Source organism: Meleagris gallopavo, chromosome 4 (assembly GCF_000146605.3).
Source record: "Meleagris gallopavo isolate NT-WF06-2002-E0010 breed Aviagen turkey brand Nicholas breeding stock chromosome 4, Turkey_5.1, whole genome shotgun sequence".
Lineage (NCBI taxonomy): Eukaryota > Metazoa > Chordata > Aves > Galliformes > Phasianidae > Meleagris > Meleagris gallopavo.
In genome coordinates this window covers 11,157,344-11,166,222 of record NC_015014.2, presented here as the reverse complement: position 1 = coordinate 11,166,222, position 8,879 = coordinate 11,157,344, and positions in this window count along the sequence as shown.

Sequence of the window (8,879 nt, the reverse complement as noted above, 5' to 3'; positions counted from 1 at the left end):
GCTATTAAATGAGACTGCTGCATATGATTTAAGGTCGTAGGTCTTCTAACTAAGGGTAAGCCACATCACCTTAAAAATGTGTCCAAGCGTAGCATGGAACTGCGGCGTTAGATCATAGTATGGAGACTAAAGCGGTGAGGAATACTCCTCTTGAAGGGTGAGGGACCTAAGCAGCCATCCTCCTCTGTAGAAGATGTAAGACTTACAAAGTAGAGCTTTATAATGAATTTCTTTTGTGAAGGAATGGTTTGAATGCCAATTCTGTTCCTGCACAGAAGACTGCTTGATCTCTTTGAGGACTTGGGGAGCGTGCTGCCGTGGCAAGTCTGAAGCCGCTAACAGCAGCGTGAATTTGCCTGATTTTATTTTCTGGGCTAGGTTCTGCGACCTCCTGCTTGTATGAGTACTTCATTGTGCCTGAATATTTTGTGGTGGTGTTTTATCTTAGGTCAATTTCAGCCAGCCATTTTATCAAAGACTAATATATTGCCTGGTCTTTAATGGGAAGTGTGAAATACCACAAAGCGTGTACCAGGGCTATAATGATCCCTGGCAGCTAGCCTTCTGCTTCCCTTTGTACGAGCGGTGCCAGCAATTTCTGACGAACAGAAGAAACCAGGTACGTGTGTGAGGCTTACGTTCTTACGTATAGTGTTGCGTGCTTTGACATCTAATCTTTGAGAAGGTGGTGAAAGGTACAAGAATCTATTTGTTAAGGGTTAAAGTATTATAAATAAACTGGGATGCCGAGCTGTGCAGGTTACAGCTATTGGAGCAGTAGCAAATCTGTTTTCATTATGATCTCTCAAGAATGAGGAAACTGTGTTCTAAAGATAACAAGCGGGTTTGTGTTCAACACGGAGGAGTGCACCAACAGAAACCAAAAAGCAGATTTCTGTACTACACACAGTATATACAGTAAGTTAAATGACTTACTTATCTAGGAGGTTTTCCTCTGCAGCACCTGCAGTCTCTCTCCTCCTTCGGTGCTGTTTGTAAGAGACTTCTCAGATGCCTGCGTGACTTGGTTTGACAAGCAGGCAAGTGCTCTAGGTTATCACAAATGCTTCAGGGTTCTAAGCAATGACTTGGCAACGTCTGTATGTGCTCTGGTCCTGTAGGTGGAGAGCATCGGAGCATATCTGGCTGCCTTCTGTGTTGCCTGAGTGTTTGAGATTCCTTGCTGTAGAAACCGAAGTGTTCAGGGAGATGGAGCACCAGCGTGCGGTGTTACGGTGCGGGAATGGTGTCTGTCACCACGTGGGAGCTGGGTATTGCTGTAGTCCTTAGCACACGCTGTTTCAGTTTAGTTTGTAAATGTGCAGTAGAGCTGAAGCGCGTGATATGTGCCTTTTACTGAGCTCAAGCTTTCGTCATTAAAAAAGCCCCAAACTTTCTGGTCTTTGAAACACTGAAAATTGTGGCGTGTGCATCTTGTGTGAAGGAGAACGTGCGCGAGGGGAAGGCTCAGCATTGTGTTCACATACCACTGCTCAGAGAACAGCCTGCTCTTAACTACGGAGGGCACCGCCAGCTGCTGGCGGGGACTCCAGCCTCGGCTGCCCGGCCAGGACTGCCAAGTGCCTGGCTTCTGTGCAGTAATCGATGTGCTGCTTCTTTCTTGTGTTGCGCGTGTTTCTCGTAATCCAAGTTTTTGTTTGGTGGTGGTTGTTTGAGATCATAAGAAAAGAAAGCGTTGTTAATATAGATTAAGTATCCTACTGCTCTGGGCCATGCCGGGTCTAACTTGCGCAAAATGCTGCTACTCGGTGTTAACTCCTAGCCTTCTTTGTGCTTAAAAAGGCTGCTTTGTATTTTGGAATGCCGAGCAGAAAATTAGAAATGCAGGCCAGTCTTCAGGAACATTTTACTTACTGTATTAATAAACTTTTGTTTATGCCTAGAGGTGCCATTAAATTACCAGCCAGACATTAATATACAGTACACAAGGGATCTTGTATATAAGCAGTGATTATTACTGTGTGACTCAGATGAGGCTTGCTATATGCACAGATAGCTGCTGGATGGCAGATGAAAAGTGAATACCTGTCTGGATAAGCAAGTGGTGGTACTTATGCAGTGGATGTGCTGCGGTGCTTTTTTTTTTTTAAATCTTCCCCCCACCCCCCTCCATTCTTAAAGTAAGTCCCTTTTTCAGAGCAGAATCGTGGCTTGAGGGGATGGTGGTCCGCCACGGTAGGAACACTTTCTTTCATAAAGCAATGGAAGATGAGAACGAGGTGTTTATGAACGTGCTAAGTGCTTCCAAGTGAGGTGCTTACTCTTGACTGCTTGAACAGGGACGGTCCTAACATCGTTGATCATCTGGCTCTGAGCATACAGGGCTGTTGGGGCTGCTTAATGACAGGCAGAGCTTGCTCTGTGACACCGCACCCACAACTAAAACAAAGCTGAAGGAAGCTGAGGCCGCAGGAAAATTCTGGAGTAAATGGAGGTTGCGGACAATAGACTGGAAAGCACCTGAATAGCAGAGCGGAGTGGCAAAACCAGAAAGATGTGTTTTCCTTCAGGCTTAGTGGTTGCATTCTTACACGTTCTTACAAAGTCAGGTACAGGTCCCTCAAATGTGAGATTGCAGGAATGCTGTGAGTTCATCTACACAGAAGGAATTCAATATCCCTCCATCTCCTGGAAAAAAAAAAAAAAAAAGGAAGTGCCAATTAATTCCGAATTGGGATTTGCCTTTACATTTGATCTACTTGAGAATTCACCACAAGGAAAGCTTCCTGTGAGGAAAGCTTAGAAATGCTCCCAGGGAAAAGCACTGTTGTAACTCTCCCGCTTTCTGAAGGGATCAAGGCAGAACTCCTCTTAATGCGTGTTCTATAAAAGTAACGGAGGGCCCTACCTAATACAGCCTCCTCAGGCTTCAATTTTTCAGCCCAGCCTACGTAACAAGATGATCCCTTCATCTTGTTCATCTGCTTTTCTTGTTTCTAATTTCTTTTACGTGTTTTATGACTTGCTTGCACTTACAAAGACCATGCTTGGTACGGACAAGCCTTTGGCATTTAAGCTGCTTGCGTGAAACAAAACCAGGGGAGCTTGGATGAGAGGCATTTAAAGAGAAAGCGGAAATTCCCTTGGATGACTTGCGTGGCACAAGCTTCCTAGATGGCCAGCAGCAGGGATGCTGCTTGGAAACCTTTGTGAAATCTGATTTGGGCTGTTGAAACACTGCAGGAATTAGAGATTTAAAAGGCTTTTCCTTCAGGTTGTGTTTTTGGTGTACCCCAAAACTCTATCTCAACCTCACTTAAAATCTTGACTTCCATCCCACCTCCACTCTGCTATTTAACTCAGCAGCTTGGGCTGGATGCTGCCGGAATAATGACTGCATCTGAACTTTAATCACACAGTGCTGACTTCCAAATCTGGATCTGATTACTGACATGAAGAAAAAGAGGCAGTAATGTTTTTCTTCTGTTTGATGACTGGGGGGGCATACTGTATTTGTTTCTGAGGTTTTGTTTTTCATTTATACAATTATTTGCCAGCAACACACCATCACGTCCTTTGTTTTGTTCCAGCTTTATTCCCTTGTCCTCATATGATATTGTTATAGGCACAAAGTGTCCCAGTTTTTTAACGCTTCATCATTTATTAATGCTGCAGATTGTGGGATGAAGGGTTGTCAGCCTTTTTTTTTTTTTGTATTGACAGATGTAGTATCTGCACAGAAGCTGGATTCTTATTAAATAGTTTTTAAAGAATCTTCTCCTTTCTTTTTATTTATATTTTTATATTTTTCCCTCATTAATTAGCGTATTAATCTCCCTTCCTGATTCCATTTGATATATATATATTTTTTAACCTGCTTTCATATTTGAGATAAGTTTTCCACTTAACTCTGAAACTTTGAGGGGAGGTAAAGGAGAGGACCTGATTTTCCCCCCCCAGCAGATGGGGCCTGGTACATCCAGGTGATCTCTCGTGTATCTCTAGGACAGGGCTGGTGATGATGTCTGCTGGAAGCGGCAGAGGAGTTTGGATTTTGATTCGATTCGGTGTGCTGCCAAGGGGCAAACGGCTGACAGCTTTGGCCTGGCGGTCCTCATGTATACCACCTTGGTATGCACAAAAGCGTAGGGGAAAAAAGAAATGAGTTTCTTTCCCAGCGGCAGCACCGCAGAGGAGCCTGGTGCCACAGGGATGAGAGGGAACACGCACAGATCTTCCTGTGGGGACGCTTATCAGTCCTTTTTCCCTTTCCCCCCCAGTCCTTGTCGAATTTACTTTGGTGTAAGGAAATATCTGCACCATTAGGCTAGATTATCACAAGCTTCTGTATTTCCCGGCATTTGGAATGGTTTGTTTGACTAAGAGGAGGGCGGGCAAAACATTATTTTGTAAATCTACACCTTTAAATCTTAACCAACTTCTTGGTTCCCGTCCTGCAGAGGGAAGTTCATGGTGGCTGGCAAGGAGTGAACGGTCAAGCTGTAGTTTGCGAATGTGATTTGATGTTCAAAGTAGGTCAACAAAAGTGAATTTGCTAAGCACAAAGGATGTGTTTATACCTGTATCTTTCTATTGCACGTCATGTTGGTCTTGAGACTTTATTTTCCCTAATATCCAAACTGGCTGCGATCAGAGCTCAGCACAACCCTGCGCTTGGCTCTTATCTGGGCCAATGGAGGGCTGGACAGGGCACGGCAGTGATATGCACGGATCAAAGAAACAGGAAGCAAGAGGTACCATAGTCTGAAGTCAGATTGGCAGATCTGGGAAAAACTAAGGAGATTCTTTGTCATCTTCTCTTGGGGAAGCTAGGGAATTTGCCCCGTTTCTCTGAGCCATTTAACTCTTTGATCCTGTTAAAATCCAGAGGGATGGGCACATGCCAAATTGGGCTCCATGTGAAAGTTTGGAGCGCGGGCTGGCCTACCTCATGGACAAGCCCTCCTCATGGACATTCGTGCACCGAGAATAAGCCTTAAATTTCTACGAGCCTGTTTTCCGCAACCTTAATACAAACAGCTCTTCTTACAGCTGTCTCACGCATTTGTGGTTTCTGCGAGGGTTGCTCTTTCCAAATGGACCTTTGTGAAAAGTACGGCAGGCTGGGATGATAGCTCTCCTCTTCCTGTCAGTTGTATGCTCTGCCCACTGTAAGTGGCTGAGGCTGTAGTAAAAAGCTGGCATCTGCACACATGCGCAGACACCCAGGAACAAATAGTCTGCTACTTTCCTACACAAAGATAGTAAAGGTTTGTATGCAGGAACTGCTCATGTTTCAGGAGGTTCTGTATTACTGCAATCCCAAACAGTTATTTTGGGAAGTGCAAGGAGAAAAAGGTACGAAAGTGCTGCAGTGTTCAGTCTAACGTGTCTTGTCTAGCAAGTTAAATCCAAATATTGCTAACTGTGAAATAATACAGAGAAGCTACCTTAATTTAATTTTTTTGTTTCGTTTATCAGGTTTCACACTTTTAAAGAAAGTAAATCGAAAATTTTGTTCTTAAAATTGCAGTTAAAGAAGCCGGTAAGTGGTTTCAAACACAGCTTTGTCATGCCACTTGATTTATTGCAACAATTACTTTATTTTAAAAATCCTGAACATCTGAATCTTAAACCCCGGATGAAAAGCATTATACATTTAAAGCTTCAGGAGGGTTGAGAAGTCACACCGTTCTAGAAATAGATAGCTTTTATCATTTCCTAGTTTTTATTTAGAAAAGCATGCCTGGTTGTGTGCTTAAGTCCCATTAAGTGCTGTTCTAAGTTGAACTTTTACATCATTCTTACTACAGCTTTGTGCTAACGGCAGTAAGTCCTGCAGCTGGCAATACGTAATCACTCACTGTATATAATTTTGAGTAGCAACAAGCAAAAGATTCCTTACCTGTAAAAGCATGAGCACCTAGGCCAGGACAGAGTAAGCGTCGTGAGCTCCATTTCCACGAGCAAAAGCAGCTAATGGGATCAGCAGAGCCATCTCTCCTGGCTCCTGAGAAAAGCGGAGGTGACGTGACTAACTAAGTGCCTGTGAGAAATATAAATGTGTTGTAAACTGTTTTCCATAAATTTTCACTTTTTCTCTTCAACTTCCCTATTTATAATTAACACTTCTCTTTATCTTGCTCAGTCTGAATATCTTTGTTCTTTTCAAGTTAAATTATTTAATACTAAGTCTTCCATTCGTTTAAGCTCCCTTTATCTCGTGATCCCCTCTTCTTTATATTGAAATTTCTCCTGTCTAAACGCATAACAAAACGACACCTTCTACTAAAGAACTTATAAATCCCAACGTGTTCCCCAAAATAAAATTGCTTAGTAATTAGGCAGCCAAATAAGTTGGGCAGAGAAGAGACTGAGGGCACATAAGAAACAGGCTGCATGTGGCACAATCGAAAACCGATATCTTGACACCCGTTTCAAACAACACAAGGCTGATCCTTCCTAAGGTGAAGTCTGGAAAAGTGCAGCCCATTTCTGCATCTTTGCAAACGTGACAGCTGACTGCTGCTCACACACAGAGACCTGCTGGTTTTACCTGTTTACCTGTGAGCAAGGAAGTTTTGGTGTCGTACAGCTGCTCACGTCACAGTGCTTTTATTTTTTATGCAAAAGGAAGCAGCAGGGTCTTCAGAGGCAAGAAAGCATCTGGAAGCCCTGAGGTACGTTTGCATTCCGTTCTTGAAAGCAACTGATCAAAAATAAAAATTTGGTCCTGTGAAATTAGACGATAAATTGTCGTTTTATATGAAGTCATAGCCAAACGCATCCTGAAATTGTTTTGTTTAGTGCAATGGAGAAAACGCTTATACAGGCGCCAGATGACACTGGGACCCGATGGAGTCCCTGAGGTTAATCAGGCTATGTACAGTATCTGTATGGGATCCTAATGAAAAAAGTGCCATGTTACAGGATGTGTTTCTAGGTGGTAGACACAGAACAAATCCTCAATACGGATGACAAATTGCTTATAAAAACAGCAACGCTGTCTGGCAAACACATGACAGCTCTGTCAGTCACGCACGTGTTCATAGCGGTTTCTTCCTTCCTGTTTGGTGGTGTGTTTTCGTTCTGTTGTGTGGGGTGGGGGGTAAGGGGACGAGGGCTTACCGAGCCTCTCTCATTAAAGGAGGTAACAATTTCATTAAAAAAAAAAAAATTAATACTATATGTACGTGCCTATCACGATAATTGAAGAACAGCGTTTCATCAAGAAAATCTAAGATATCTCTTTAAAAAATAAAAAAATGCAGCTTGAAATATCTGCATAGGAGCTAAAAGATTTTAAAAGATAACGACCCTGTGAATCCACGTATTTTGTCGCTCAGTTGGAGAAAGGTGATTATTACGAACCTCAGATCTCTTAGAAAAATTTCTAGGCAAAGAATGTGCTAAAAGCAATGGAGTAGTGCTAAATCTTTTTCTTCAGCAATTATAAGCAAAACCTAACCTTTTCTCACGATTTCTGTTGGCTGTCAGCAGCCCGGTAGCATTTTCACTCTTCACTGTTCTGACTCTGATCCTCAATGAGACAGTTCCATCTTTTCTAGGGATGGAGTAATCCTTTGCGGAAGGAAGTGAGAAGAATCTGAGGTTCCGTACTTTTATCAATTGGACACGGTGTGAACCAAGCTGGATCTAAAGGATGTTCTCCTTAGTTTATAGAGATACACTTCAAAAAGAGAAAAAGCGAAGAATACATTCTTAACTGGAATGGCAATCCTAAGGTAGGTAAAACCGATCGTTCAGAGTTCTCAGCAGCTTTAGTCCTCGTAATCAAGTCATGGTTCTGACCAGCTTCAGGTACAAGTAGGAATCCAGTGTTTTGTTCTGGAATGAACGTCACGTGAACTTGGGTGGCGGGCAAGATCAGAAACTTGCATTTGGCGTTCATCCACACAGTGAGAAGCGGGATTAGCGCCGTATAAGAACCATGCAGAGAGACTTGCCATCTTTACCAAAGCATAGGATTTCATTGACAGACCGAGGGCTTTCTGTGCCCTCTCACTCTTTACGTCAGCCTGCAGCAACCGGTGTTGCAGTGGCTTCACTCATTACGAAACATGTCCGGTTCTAACTGTTTAGCCTCGATAGATGGACGTGTTACTTCCCCACAGTTAAAATTCTTTCCTGAATCACCCCGAAGTTGTTTGCCCCTTTTGCCCCCTGGGCGCAGAGCGAAGGCCTCCGTGCAGCACGTGGGCTGGGCAGGAAGAGCCACTTCCCCTGGGACTGAGTGGTCGCACAAAAGTTTCATACAGTTTTAAATAACAAACGTTGGCTTTACAACTTAGCCGATTCACCTTATCCTTCCTGTGCAGCAGTTGAGTCCTATGCTTATTGTAACCCCAGCTTTGTGTGGAAGAAACAGCTGTTACGCATTTATTTTGTTCAAAAATCTGTAGCGGCTGCATGGTCGCTCTTTCATATCCAAGTGTGTGTGTAGAGACGGTGAAGTGTGAGCTCACCGAAATGCTAAGAAATGGCACGGCAGGACTGAGGTGTGCTTGAGATGCCTGGAAACAAGGCAGCTGTGGCAGTGCCGGCGTGAGCAGCGGCTATGATGGAATGTTTTATACGTTACCGTTTCCTTGTTAATGTGATTTAGAGTGAAGGGTCAGGGCCGGGCAGAGCTCGGGCTAATGAATCCATCAGGGAAGCTGGGACAAGAAAGGAATGGCAAATCAGAAGCGTAGGTTGAGCACTGGAGTTGGATCGTTACGATGCTGCAGTTTACCGGAGACGTACTTAGCGCTGAAATAAACCCAACGTCTTTTGCATCAGGAATTTCCTCAAGATTGGAAGCCGGTTAATTCGGACTCATGCATAACGCAGGGGGATAATCGGAGATGATTAAGCTCTGCGCGTGTTATTACGAGAGGCGTTCCCCCCCCCTCCCC